A 15,772-nucleotide genomic window follows, 5' to 3' on the forward strand; every position below is an offset into this window, starting at 1 on the left:
AGTTCAGGGTGTTCTTAGTGGGCACATTTTTCCGTTAATGGAACGTGTTTTTACTCCTTTGGTGTTGTTAAGGAAACAAATGCCCATTCGCAGTGACTGGGTGAGGTGGAAGGATGTTGGCTTTCCATTTACTAAAGGGCGGTGGCCACAGGGAGGTCTGGCTGTATGTTCTTCCATTGTGACATCACAGCTGAGTTATGAAACAGTTTTGCTGGCATAAGAGTGTGTGTTTCCTCTTTTCTGCACTGTTTTAAACTGTTCTATTCCATTAGGTTCTATGGTTGTGTACTCACACAGCAGAAAGAACACAGAAACACTTTAAACCTCTGTGTAAAGTTAGTAGTATGGAACAGAGTTTAGTTTTTCATGTTCATGAGAGGTTTTGCATATTTGAACGTGATGTTGATTTTATTATGCGGGTCATTTCAGGGCATGACTGTTTTGATTTTTTTTTCTACAAGTATTTTTCCCACATGGAGGTTATGGAGACAGTTTGACTTTTGTTTGTCCAGGACAACAGAAAAAGTACTGTGGGAAAAGTGCTATGAGGACAGTACAGACAGAGAGCAATGCTGCAGATACTCCTGATGTGTTGTTATGGCTTATATCTCCGTAATTTAATTCTGTGTTTCAGGAAGTGTAGGCCTAAACACATTCATATGTGAACACGAACCTTTCTTTTCTGGAATGTTCCAAAACCAGAGCTGGAGGGGGGGTGGCTGTTTCCTTACGATTTGTGCTCCAAAGCGGTTGTAACACTGGAGAACTAGGCTGGCTCTCAGGTTACTGGTGGGAAAACACACCCAGGGAGCTCTGGACAGGTGATGGAGGGGGTCCTGAAGTAGAAGAGGTTGTTAAAGCACCCCTGGCCTCTGCCCCTTCCTCCTCCTCTGACAGGGATCCCCTGCCTATAATTAATTATGATTTAGGGTGATCTCATGGTGTTATTTATAGGGAAGGTTTTTTTTGGGGGGGGGGGGGCGGGTGAGGGCGCCAGGAGAGTAAGGGAAAAGGGGAGCTTGTCTTTCATAGAGCGGTAGAGTCTGGGCTCCTTGCCTTCGACTGACTGTGTAACATATTTATTTCACAATGATGAATGTGTTCAGCCCAGGGAAACAATTCTGTACTGAGGTAAATGGTGTTTGCCATTTCCATACTGAGGTGAATGGTGTTTGCTTTTCTGTGCAATTTATTCTTTATTCACCATTTGTCTTTCTCCTCCTGCATGGCTATTTGTGCCAGTGGCCTTGGTTAACATCGAATCCAAAGAATGCTATTCATCCATCTGTGACAATGAAGCATCTCAAAAATCTTCTGTGATCTGATATACCTGGTACTGCTTTAACATCCTGCCCTTGTTATGACTGTGGAAAAAAATCCAACATGTAAAGCTTACAAATCAACCAGTGTTAAGACTACATACCAATAACAATTTTTTTTCTTTAGTGATGGTTCTTATCTCATTTCTGCTGTGTGATACCAGTGTCTGCCTGCTACAGTTCTGTTAATGAAGTCGTAAACTCCACTGGCTTGCTGCAGAGAGTCTTTGTTGGAATTTGGGGTCAGTCAACACGCAGTATGCACTGGTTGCCTGTGCAGTGGTGATTTATGGGCATCTTGGTCAAGGAGATTTAGGGTTTCATGCAGTAGATTCTCTGTCTCAGTTGCTCTCGCCCCATCAGCCCTGTGGAGAGAGACTGTGCGCTGTGATTCTTAGTGTGAGATGATTCTCTTCCCCCACGCACACTCCCTTAGAGAGTAGGGGTGGTGGGGGGCACAGTGCAGTGTGGGATTATTCCAGGTCTTCATTTATCTGGCTCACACAAACTGGACCTGATACATGAATTCCTGAGGACTTCAGAGGAGCCAGGAGAGGGCTAGGATGGCCGCAGATTTACACGACTCCCATGTTGGCCCCCTTTCAGGGCACTGATAAAATAATCAGAAATGAAACCCAATCTGCATGCCCTCCCCTTCCCTGGACTGCTGGTGCAGAGAGGAGGGATATCAGAATTGTTTAAACCTGGCCGTAAATTCTCAGATGGAAATTTAAACTGAGATGAGTTGCCTCAGTCTTTGCTAATGGGTAGGCAGTGGTAAACTCAGTATCTCTCTCTCTCTGAACTGTGAAGTCTGAACTCTCTCCTCCTCTAAATGGGGAGAGACTTCTGAGGGCCTAAGATGAATTCTGAGCGAGTCAGAAATCTGGCCTGTGTTTGATCAAGCTCTTAGGAACATCGCTGTGGTCCTTGAGTGAATAAGAGACCCAGTCTGAACCTCATCATCCTTGACTGAATTACAGATCACCATTGATGAAACCTAAGTATGATGCACCAGGTCATTGTGTTGGGTTACTGTTGGAACTGATGGGAGGATAATTGGTGCATCTGTCTACTGGACAATGTTATGGCTATAAGACCGGATGTTCTCTGAGCACTTTCCCACCCTCCCCCATCAACAGCTGGGATGGCAGATCGCCTAGGCTGGTTCACGCTTAATCTCGGGACCTACCATTTACAGCCTCTATAATGTGACAATGTGTCACTATCATTCCCACTGAAACACATGCAGCTGAGCACAGGGATTCCCAACACTCAGATTGGGAATAAATCAATGGACTCAGTTGTTTTTTAAGACTCTTCATTTGTTGATACAGGTCCTTTTGATCCCTGTTGCTGTGTTTGTTAGTCATGGTTTGCAGTAGTGTGTCATTTCTGAGTAATCTGTCTTAGTCAAAAACTGACACTTTGAAGTGTCTATGGATCAGAGTGGTGGCTGCTCAGAGAGACCTCTGCAGGTCACGGAAATGTCTTTGTGTGTAGTTTCAGTGCCTTAAGGTAGAGCAAGCATCACGCACGCACACACACACACACACACACACACACACACACACACACACACACACACACACACACTTTAGTGATGAGAGGGTTCATTGGGGTCATTAGGGGTGTTCCAGCTGCTTTTGGCCCTGAGGGCTCTCTCTTGTGTGTCCGCCACTTCATTAAGAACCTGCTGAGTGTGTCCACTAGCCCTGGGTGGGGATGTCAGCATGTGCGCGCACACACACACACACACACACACACACACACACTCTTTCTCTCCTACCTGTCCAGACCCTCACTGTTGGTGCTACTCAAGATCAGTCATCAGGTGAATCAATGGTCTGCTTTGTGAAGCTCTCAGCTGGTTCCTCAGTTTCTTGGGCACTCTTGAGACCAGACACAGTTTTGAGACTCAGCTCTTGTTTTCTTGTTCACAGTAAGTCAGTGGAACACCTGGGCCTCAACTGGGAATCACACAATGCTCTTCTTGACAGGTGGTAACAGACATCTGTCAGAGTTCCTAAGATTCTGGTTTAGAAGCAGGTGAAAATCATGAACAACATCTGCCTCCACTCCAATGTCGGATTTCACAGGTGCTCACAAGATGGCCCTTTATACAGTCACTGACTGTCTGTGGAGATCTTTCCCCTGAAATGTCTGCAGTGGAGCACAGACATTGTGGCAGAGTGGAGCAGGTTTTGTGGAATGGACAGAATATGCAAAATATGGAAAACACACCAACAGTGTCTTCCAACATATCCTGTATATGGCAAATCTACCACCAAAGTGTGAGCACCATTTAATCACATACAGGGCAGTGTCTGAAAAGCATGATTGTCTGGAAATGCTGGAAAAGCTGTCCAAACATGTTGGAAATTCTTCCAATGATTTGGGAGCCTCATATCTGAGACAGTCCAGAGACAGAACGAAAAGAAATTAAAAAAAAGGGATGGTTGACAGTTGTAGGAAGTTGTGAGAGTGTTGCAGGTCTTGGTTAGTATTGGTCCTAGGGGCAATGGAGTTTGGAAGGTCATTAGAGGACTGCATCAGGCAAATGAAGGGGGGGGGGGTCTACTCACTGCCTCTCTCCAGGATAGCATACACTCACACAGAGCTAGGGCATGGGGAGCTGAAAATTGCATTTGGAATGTGTTCTCATGTGTTCTCTTATTTACCTTACCAAGCCAGTGTAGAATCTCTGACCAACAAGCAGTCCAGTCATCGGTGTGTAATCTTGGACTCCAAATATATGTGTCAAATGGTAGCCAGTGAGTACGATGCTGTTATATCCGACAGATTTGACATCCTCTGTAGTTGTATCTTTGATGTGAAGTGGTCCCTGTTCCACTGGTTCTTTTAGCCTGTTTGGTATGAAAACACTGGTTTTATGAACTCTTCTGCTGAGGTCACTGGAGTGTTTCCCTCCTTTATTAGAACAAAGAGTATGGTGAGACTGACAAAGTGTATGGTGGGTTTCCTTTTTTGTCCCATGTCATTTAGTTTGAATTTCAGACATTCACCGGTGGTCATCTTTAGTATGAGTTTCAGATTTTCACCCATGGTTATTTAGTTTGACTTTCAGATTTTGACCTGTGTTCATTTAGTATGAATTCCAGATATGCTGCATTGCTTTCTCTCTGTGATATTCCCATGTTTTTTTTTCATCTGTTCACTTAAGTGGTCTCTGTTTTCTCTTTTTGTGATTGTAATCTCTGGCCAAGTCAATAGTATAAGAGATGTGGGAGGCGGCCTGTGCATTAGTGTGTGTTTTAACATTCCAGTGTATGCTGTTCAGGTCTTTTTCTTTCTAAAACATCCAGATCCTCCCATAATGAGAGAGAGAGAGAGAGAGAGAGAGATAAGGCCCTGTGTGTATGTTTACCATTGATCAGCATGGTTTCAGTCCTCCCATCTGCTCCTTTTCATCACTCTGTGTGTGTGCGTGTGTTTTGACCATGTCTAAGCACAAAGTCCTGCCATCAGGCTATGGTACGTGACCCCATGTGTGTGCTTGCTGCTCCGCTCCCAACCTGGGGGCGTTAACCCTTTCTCACTGTCCACGCTCCATAACAGGGTCACCAAACACTGTGACCCAAAAACTACACAAATACACATTCAATTCAAAGCACTTTAAAGGTCAGCCATGGAATTTCACGGTTCTGTATAGTTAACATGCAGCACCGAGATTCAACTAAGGAAAAAAAAGGCTGTGTTTGGAAGGTTTTAGAGGGAATGGTTGAAATTTGAAGTTTGTTTACCACTGAATATTGATAGCTTTAGATTGAGCGGACTTGGATTAAGAAGCTCTCAGAATGACTGGCTGTGAACTCTCTTGTGAGATTTCAACATGCAGTTCTCAATGCTGTCTACAGTCTCTGTGTAAATGAGTAATTGTCTGTCTGATATTTTGGTGTGTTGTGTTCTGAGTTAGACTCCTGTTTTCTGTCACGTCATGGGAATTCTAGTGGAATTTGGTGAGAGAGTGAGCGAGGGTGGGAGAATGACAGTGGACTACACACATTTTTTGGGGGTGAGGGGTTGAAAATGGGACCTATAACTGTTCCTGTATAACTGTCCATTGAGACCGAGCATCTGGATGACTTTGAAAAGAGGAACATAAACATTTACCACACTGTGAAGTGGACAGACACACACACACACATGTGCGCGCGCGCACACACGCACACACACACACACAGATATGTGAACACTGCATGAAAATAATGACAAAGATAGTCATTTACTGTACATTCTTTCTCTCTCTATCTCTCTCTCTCTTGCTCTCTTTCTCTCCCCCTCATTCTCAAACCTAGACACTCCAACCCACAGTGACTGTTGAGAGAACTACCTCACCCCCTGTCTGGACATACTAATTTTCACCACATCAGTGTGCGCATGTGTGTACAAGTGTGGTTGTGAGTAACCAGCATGCTTTGTCAAAGGGCATCTGTTTCTAATCTCAGCTATCTAGACAGTGGGAGTGCTGGGGAAAAGGGTAGGGGGAAGGGGGAGAAACCTCTGCTCTCATCAGGAGCTCGTGAGATCTTTTCTGCCCTCCTCCAATCTGATGAGTTGACCGTTTTGTGAGCGGTGAAGCCATCCTGGTCTCGTGCCGACTCCCCTGAAGGGGTGCCTCATTAACTCTGCAGGAGAGAACCTGAGGCAGCACAAACGGAATGCTGCTACATCGGGACATATATGACCCCCCCCATCCTATTAACCAACCAAACCTCCATTTATGACTCAGCTGTGAGTCACTGATCAGTAAACCTGACCACACACCCCGCTCCCATGTCCATGAGTTTGAGGATGACAGAAATGCACCATGTTTTATTTAATTTGTCGGAGAAAGAAAGAAAGAAAGAAAGAAATACATTTGAATTTAAATTCTCTCTCTCTCTCTCTCTCTCTCTCTCTCTCTCAGTTAATCATATCAAAGAGATGTTAGAGTTGGGAACACCTGGTGAACAGAGGCCTCCAAAAACAGATCACACCTGTGGAATTCCAGACCATCACATAGGCATTCTGTGTTTTTTCAGCATGGTATTTGTCTATGTGTGTGTGTGAGAAATGTGATTAAATTCAAACATTATCACATTCTGATGTTTTCTCCTCTGTGTAGTGTTGTAAAAGTGTCAGCTGAAAATTGGTGGAGACATGGGCAAATTACAAATTACAATGTAATTTTATTTTGGTGGCATGATACAGTTTCCTTGCCTGCACATGTTCCCTATGGGACCAGGTCATATAAAAAAAAAAAAAACAGTCTTCAAAACCTTTCATGTTCAACTTTTGAGGGTTCCAAACACTTAATTCACTCTATTCTGTTCTATTCTATTCTATTCTATTCTAATATGTTGCGCCCTGGAAATAATGCTCATGAAAGCAGCTCATTTTCTGTGAAACAATGGCTTTTTAATGGGAGGCACTGTTCTCCATCCACGTCTTTTTTTTCCATCTCTGCGTAATTTCCTGTCAGTACCTTTTCCTCTCAATGGCTCAGCACCAGTGTCATCACACAAGGTCTCCACTCTTAAAGGGACAGTACCTCGTGTACGAGATTTGAATCCATGACCACTCTCTCATTTTAAGCTTTTCAACTGTAAATGTACAACAATAAATTTAAGGTTTAAGACTGCCCCTTTATAATGTTTTTTTTTTAATTTATTTTGAACCTTAAGGACACAACATATTCTATTCCATTCTATTCTATTCTATGAACAGAACAAAGGATTCGTGGCCCATAATATTACAAATCAAGCCTTTAGCCTTTGGCCACAGTGGCCATGCGAAGTATTTCTACAGCAATTAATTTCCTTATATACAATGCCTCCTCTGTGCGGGGTTAAAAAAGAGTTTTACGAGAGTCTGTGGGTTTGACAGCATGTTTTCATGGATGTTAAAAAGCAAAGACACCTCCTCCATATCTGAGAGCGTGATATCATCAAATCCCCTCGCAATATGTTTTCAATCAACCTTTCACTTACACACTCTCTCTCTCTCTCTCTCTCTCTCCCTCTCAGAGCTCTTCAAAGTCAGTGGGCAGGGCTGTCTCCGTCTTTTGTTTGCCTTTCGTTGGCCATTTGAGGGAGAGAGAGAGAGGCCTCACTTTCTCTCATGGACATGGCTTCAGAACAAGTTCAAGGTCTTTTGGACATCTCATCGTGAGAAACACATCATCAATGTGGAGAAAAAAGCAGAAATCTCAATGAGGCCACCAAACCTTTCTTGCCGTGCCTTCGCCCCGCCCTGGCTCCGCCCCCTCCCCCACCAGCATTGGTTTTGACACAGCCAGTGTTGCCTGTGCCTTGACAAAGAGAGAGATGGAAGCAATTACGTCCACAAACAGGCACGAAACGTTTAGAGAAGTTGAACACAAATCTGAGGGAAGCAAAGAGGGAATCAAAGTTCGCTCTGTCTTGCAGCCTGCCAAACCACTGATCAATGTTTAAGAGGTTTTTCTGAGAACATGTGAGATGGGAGGTGCTGTGGATTTAGAGCAGGGTGGAGAGAAGTCCGGCTTTGCTGTGGTGAGCTACACCATACGGGAGAGAAATTTTAGACATGGTCCCATATGAATGAAAGATGGATCAAACCCCTGGGGAAGATCTTTTGGATGTGAAAGAGATGCCTGCAGCACTTTTTGGCAACAACTAATTTTTAAAGCTTAAAATTACTATAAGTTGTGACCAGACAACCTCACAACGGTTTCACTGTATTGGCATTGGCGCTTGTATGGTTTCAGAGACTGATACTTTAGCTGTAAATATGTGTCAAAAATTGTAATTCAGAAGGACAGTGTCTCAAGTTTAAGCATGACGTCTGTGCTTTATGAGAACACTCTCACTTAGAAGAATAGTTATTAATGGAATCACTTTGGATATCCCCTGAGTGGGTGTTCTCTGAGAAAGATGATTCTCTACCCTCCCCTACCATTCCTGACCATATCTGCCTCTCTTCAAAGACTCTCCTCAATACTCTCTCTCTTTCTCTCCCTCTCTCTCTCTCTCTGTCTCTTTCTCTCTCATCTCTCAGATCCTCCCAGGGTAGGCCACAGTACTTGTAACTCTCCATATGTGGGCCACTATTCAAGCTGAGGTAATCTGGGCTCACGTCAGAGCGATCCTGCGGAGCCAAGAATTCCCCTGCTCCGGTTTAGCCAGCAGGACCAGAACATGATAGGGTGGGTCAGCCATGTGAGCAGATGCAGCCAACTCTGGTTTCCAAGGAGACTTTCACCCTACTAAGCAGATGGCTTACACACACGTTCAAACCTCCAGCACACTCAAATGTTCCAATATCTGGTCAAAAGGCTTGAGTAAGAGGGGGATAAGGGGCTGTTGCAACAAGACAATGTAATGGAGACAAGTGGAGGTCTGAGCCATCAAGGCTTCCGTTTCCAGGCAAAGTGTCCAGAGCATGTTGCACCAGCATCACTAATGTAAGTCAGACCTCTAACCTGATGGGGCTGCTAGATCACACCATTCCTTCAGAATGGAGAATGAGAGGAAAGAAAAGAATGATAAAAGGAGGAATTTTGCTCTCTTCTTTGCCATTTGTTTGCCATTTTAACTTACAGGACCCAAGCAGTGTGTTCCTCTTGTCTTGCTAACATGAACATCTCTTTGTGACCGCATTTTCTCTCCCTGCCACCAATGTTTATCTGAAAAAAATGAGAGGAAATTAATCATCAGATAATCCCTAAAATCAGTACAACAATCCCTTGCCAAGTCAGTGGGCAAACCTGACAAGAAGTATTGCTCCAGCTTACAGAGCTTACAGAATCAAACATAACACGTAGAACTCACTACTTCAGTGGTTATCTAACATTATTTAGAGTAGGAATTTCTAAAGAAACTTCAGTAATAAAAATAGCCTATAACTCCAAATTTACCAAGTTCATTTTTTCATCAAACATTTTTATGAAAACTGTACCATCATTCCAAGACTCTCTCACATGTTCCAAGGCAGGGGAGGTCATGAAACTGTAACCACAATATTTGTTTTTAATTATATTTAATCTTAATGGTTCTGGCCACACTTATTTGCATGTTTATGTTTAACATTAAGTTGAGTGTATGTCATGTATGGCTTTGCCCTTAATAAATGCCCCCTGTTTTGTTATGGACAGATGAGTACATGAGTGAGGCAAGTGAGAGTGGAAGAGGATTGACAGGACTACAGCTAACACTGTTCCCTATTTTGGAGAAGGACTGTGAAATGGACTGAGGTCCATTGGGGTTATGTGATAGTATTTCTAATGTCCCCTGAATGAGACTATTTTTGACTTATCCACTGTGCCACAAGAGTGAGTGAATACATGTTGACAAATGGTACACCCAATTAGTTGAATTTATTTTCCTGCATTTTAAATTCCTTGAGAGAAATAGAGGGCAAGCAAGAGTGAGAGTGAGAGAGAGAGAGAGAGAGAGAGAGAGAGCAAGAGAGAGAGAGAGAGACAGAGAAATGTGTGTGTGTGTGTGTGTGTGTGTGTGTCTTGGGAGCTCTAGATCAGATGATTCATAATCATAACTTCGTGACTCAGACATATCCTCAGAGAGCAACCCCCGAACACACACACACACACGCACACACACACACACACGTACACACACACACACACGTACACACACACACACACACACACACACACACACACACACACACACACACACAGACACACACACCTTTCTCTCTCTCCCTGTGTCCTGTACAAGCTCCAAACAAGTCATGTGTTTTCCAACCATTAGCTGTCTAACAGAAGAAAACCAAGTTCCCATATAAGTGAGTGTGCGTGCCCTACTGACTAATACAACTGTCTGCTCCCAGCAGAAGGTCTTGGATCAGCTTTCCAAGCTCCTTTTCAACACTGAACAAAACTTCATCACAGATCTCAGATCAGGAGCTGTGCAGATAATATATATCTACTCTACTTCAATGAAGAGCAGGTATGGCAGCAGTTAAACAGATTGTCAGAACTGAGAATAACACAGAGATAACATTTGCTTTTAGCATACGGATCTCCTGAGTCGGTCAAATGGAAGTGTGTTAGGACACAATCATTCTCACAACTCTGTTACTGTCCATTAGAGTGTGTTGGTAAGGACAGATGACCATACATGGTGTACACAAGGTTGGTTCAAAGTCAATAGTTAGGGGGGAGTGCTAGTGGTGGAAAGATGACTCAATGAAAAGTACAGATGCTTCATTTCCTGTCTAGAACCATACTAAGTACTGTAAGTCACTGGGACAGTCCGTACATTCTAGCTAATGGTGGCATGACACTTTTGGCTGACTAATATACTCTGGGGTGGATCTCCAATTTTTGTGACGCTAGTATGAAAGTCTGAATAGAAAGTGAAGATTTAAACAATTGCACAAATATCTCAAAACCTCACACACTCTTAGGAAAAAGGCTTCTGACTGGATCCATGCTTTATTCTTTGTCCCCATAGGAGAACCCTTAGTGGTCACATGAGACCCTTTCAAAGGGTTCTTCCAAGAACCCTGAAAAAAAGAATTACACAGAGAACCCCTCCATAAAGCATTCTACCAAAACCTGGTTTATATTACAGGGGTTTAGTACCCACCCTTTCATGTTCTAAGCGGTCCAGCTAGAACCCATCTTTGAGGCTCTACCTACAACCCTTTTGTGTTCTCAAGGTTTCAACCAGAACCTTATTGAATCTCATACTTTTTTCATCATTCATTGAGAGACAGGAGTTCTTTACTCATATCTTCTGAAAGGGTTCTTCAAATGCATGTAATTGTTGGATGAATACTTATTCCGAAAATAACTCTCAGGACCATGTTATTTCAATGTTTCAGAGGTTTGCAAAACAACAGGATATGAAATGATTGATACATTTCCCTTAAAACACTTAGCTTCCTCTGGCAGACTGTTCTCTTGTGAAAGGACCAGCGTTTTGTCTTATCGGGGTCAATATTCCATTGTGTAGTTCCATGGATCAGAAAAAAGTGATAATCCTCCAACTTTTACCTCGAAGGAAAAAAGATGTTGAGTGCATGGACTATATGGGAACATCTAATCTCTTTTTATCCATTTTAAAACATGTATCCATCAGTTTCTTGTGGGAGGGAGGGGGTGTAGTTCTGAGAGGGGGTGCTTTACCTGCTGCTTTTATGGTCCATTTCTTTCTGTCCTCTGTGTCTTCTGAGTGGCAGTTATTACAGGTGGTCTATGATTAGTTTGGCTTATCTGTTAGTGCCATCATTTCTCACCCTCCATCTTCTCAAGAATGTCACCTACATATCCTACACATCCACATGTATCCTACTGACACTGAAGTGCTGCAAAAGTGAGTAACTTTACATACTGTGCATGGGGGCAAAAGTTTGGAATTTCACAGAAGACTACAAAGCTCTGGAGCCTATAGGCGCTTTCGGACCGAACAGTTCTAGGGTCTCATTCAACAGGAACTACCTCCTGGGGAGCTTCCCCTAGAACTACGTACGTTCTAGGGCTTTTTTCTGTTTGCATTCGCACTGCCAGTAGGAACGCTGAAATGACGTAAGCCGGCCGACGGTGGTGTAGCAACGTCACGCTAAGAGCTGTTGCTTACACTGCTAACCAGGGTAGCGGCACATTTTTAAGTACAAATTTAATGAATTTTAAGACCTTTTAAATACCTCTAAAAGGAAAAAAATAATACCATTACTGCAGCAAAAGAAATCGACAAGCTAGACTACAGTATACACAATTATTGAGTTTTATTGAATCTGAATGACAGAAATATTGAGTGCACATTAGATAACAATAAGAGCCTTCTCATTAACAAAAATAAAACTGTATGGCTGTAAAAAACTGTATGGCTGTAAAAAACTGTAAAACTGTCCATTGGACCCTGTCCAATAGAACAAAATGTCCCCCTGCATTTACCACCACAGTAACAGTGAACGACTCGATGGGCATAGTATTTTACGGGTGCTAGCATAGCGCTTGTGCCTGATGCTTGCTCGCAGCACCGTGTTTTTGGTTTTTTCCTTTTCCCCCGCCGCAGCCCTCAGATCGTAAGCTGGATAAACACATTCTTCTTCTATGTTAAAATGCGGATCACAGCCACACAAGCACCTACCGAAGCGGAGTGTACGCTACCTCTTTAATGTACAAATGTATACTGGACGTTGCGGAAATGGTTATTGTTGGGGGATATAAAATACTGGTAAAATAAAACATAAAAACTTAACATGCCTCTCCTCCTACAATTCCAGACATTTTGAGATATTTTTAGACCTGAATAACAAAAACTAAATGTAAGACATTCTGAACTCTGAACTTAACATGGCTTTGCTGATGCTGTCTGATGCATTTTATTCACTGTCTCAGTCAAAAGTTCTCAAACCAGAAGCTGCAATGGGAAATATTCCTATTTCGTCAGTGATACCAATGGGATACCAATTTAAGGAGAAAAACAAGCTTGTAAAGCATCCCAGGGTGGTGAGCTGGTCTCCAGCTCTCTGGGTGTTCTTATGAGATGAGCCAGCTCAGAAACAAACTGGGCTGTGATGGGCTTAGGCCCATTCCTGGAGCTGTTTGTGTAATAACAGATGTGGCTGCTTTTGGATAATCATGGACCAGCCAATCTGCTTGCTTGACAGAAAGTGTAGAAGATGTCTAGCCACATTCTAGCTTGTCCATCCATGAAGTGGCTTCCCTCCTCTACAGTGAACTGATTCTCCTTCTCTTATTTGACGTTGTTTGCGTGTGCTGTGTAAAAATGAAAAAAGAAAAAGTTTTGTGACACTGACTGATCGCCAAAGAGCATGCAGTTTTCAATCCAATGCCTGGTATGTGGAAATAGTGGGCAGCAGAAGAAAGGATTAACTGACTTGCAGATGTTTTGTCTGCGTTTGATTCAATCCCAGGTGGCCTCAGAGTCTCCGTAGTGATCCAAAATCCTGGAAAGTAAAATCCAGTCGTGTTTTTGGGAAACTGGGCACCAGCTCCGATAGGCAGGAATGTCAATGATGGAGGCAGCCAAGCGACAGTTTGTAGCCTTCAGACGTAGCATCCAAACAAAATGGATGAGAATTGAGCAGGGTAAGGGGAGGTATGGCTTTGACAATTATGAACTCTGTGGCAATCCTTACTTCCGCTCACACTGTGCACTGGATCCTGCACTGGATCCCGAGTACATTGTTCTTTTTTGTGCCAGAGTTGTCAACACTTTGTCTAAAATCGCCAAGCACTCTATGTGAGACGAACCATTCTGTATAAGCTCTACTAATGCATTAGCATATGAGACACATCCTCAGGGCATTCCATTGCACAAAGCCAGGAAGCGATGGATTGTTTGCCCACACTGCGCAGTTAAAACATAGCTCAGTGTCTACACAATACTTGGCTCACTTCCACTTTTGTGGGTACTGCACATCAGTAGATTGTTGCTTGGTGGTATGCACGAACAGATTTGGACTCGTTGGATTCCCTGGCTACCAGAGCAGAACACATATGACTGATCACTGAGTGATGTCTGAGTGACAGACATCTGGAGCCACTTAGACCCTCCCCATTTTGAACCATATGCTTAATGTGAGACAAACAGGATGAACATCAGCATATTCATATTTCAGGTTGAATCAATCTCTGATCCTGCAGCCCACAACAAGACCGAATGTTTTAACAATGATGAGCTTCTAATTATGTTTATCAGTAGCACATCAAAGAGATTCTTGGAATTACATAGTTTTCTTACAACCACAGCAAGCCCTGCTTCACCATATACCATACCAACCTGTAAAAACACAGTTAATTTTCTTGTGTATTGCAAATATTTGTTCTGGAAGTGGTGGTTTCATCATCTTCAACACTGACTGTGGATGTTTCACAATTAGAAAGAAAGAAGAGAGAAGTTTGATGTATTTAGTTAGAGGACACGCATTGTTCAGTAGTAGAGCTTTCTCTGGTAGCTCGTTATTGTTTTGGACTCTATAAGAGCTGAATGAACCCAGTTTTCGTGAGTCAGACTCACAGATCTGTACCCAGCAATGTTCCCTGTAAGCTGCGCGCAAACGCGATCGCGCTGACCATTTCAAAGACCCGCGCACTTTTCAGACCGCGCACAAAAAGTAGAGGTCGCGAGCTACCTCAATGCCTCCCAGCATACAAAGTTTTCGTTGTTCAGTCGTTTTAAATATGTGGGTATGTAATGCATTATTTTGACACTGATAGACACGTCACGATTAGTTGAAATAAAGCGTAATACATGATGCGTAAGACAACAGGATACCATCATTCCATTATCGCTTTCATTGTTAAGTCATCTTGATCGGCGATTTTCCATCAATGACACATGTTCGTATATAATGCGTTAGCTATATAGTTGCATCACGATTCGTTCAAACAGAACTTAGTTTAAATTCGAGAGGCCATTTTATCTCAAATACTTGTTTGTAATACACAAAGATAAACAACATAAGGAAAAGCACCGCAGAGATAGTTTTACAAACTGTAGTTTAGCAAAGAAAGTTACAAGTTGAATAAGTGTAATAGCGTTATGATTGCGGTTGGGACATATGGATAATGTGGTTGTTGGAAATGGTAAAAGAAAGTGCAGTGCTTGTCATTAAAGTGCAATACAATTGCATTTCGTTGTGTTGTGAGTGTTGAATGTTGTTTTGTTGTAAGTACTCAAGGATTGCTGGTGTGGAGACTTACATGCATATTGTATTACGGATTCGTTGTTCAGTCATTTCTAACAGCAGTTTTCAATAACACACGTTCGTATGTAATGCGTTATTTTGACACTGATAGTCACGTCACGATTAGTTGAAATAAAGCCTAGTTTTTAAATGATGCGTAAAGTAACAAGATACTGTAATTCCATTACGGCTTTCATTGTTAATTAAAGACATCGTAATCGGTGATGACGCAACGAGATAGCCTACTATAAAACTCGCTACGCAACGTATAATGTGGAGAAGAATGTACTCGTTTACAAAGTCCATGTACTTTAATTAAGTAAGAGTATATCAGTAAAGAAAGTACAGTTTGATTAATAGGTTCGCAAGTCGCTCACAGTGCTCAGACAGATCTCTATTTTCTCAGTGTTGAAAAAAGAAATTACAGAGAACATTGGTACCAAGTGGTGAACATTGGGGTTGTACCTGAATACGAATACGTTATGCTGGAAAGCACAAATAATGCAATGGAAGCGGATATTTCTTCTACCCGAAGTTGGTCGTGATTATTCGGAGAAAAAAACATGATTGTCTGTGCGTCGCCGTTATGTTTTAACTAATCGATTCATATAATTGGTAATGGCCACAAGATAAAAATGCCCATTCTGTTTGCAACATAGGACTTTGATTTCACTAACTAGTCGTTTCATTTGCTACACATTAATGAAAAGTGATCGCTATATGTAGTCGTGTGCGGGAGCTAGCGAGACAAAAGCGTGGTGTGGCAGCTGGTTTACTCCGCAACC

Source organism: Chanos chanos, chromosome 3 (assembly GCF_902362185.1).
Source record: "Chanos chanos chromosome 3, fChaCha1.1, whole genome shotgun sequence".
NCBI lineage: Eukaryota > Metazoa > Chordata > Actinopteri > Gonorynchiformes > Chanidae > Chanos > Chanos chanos.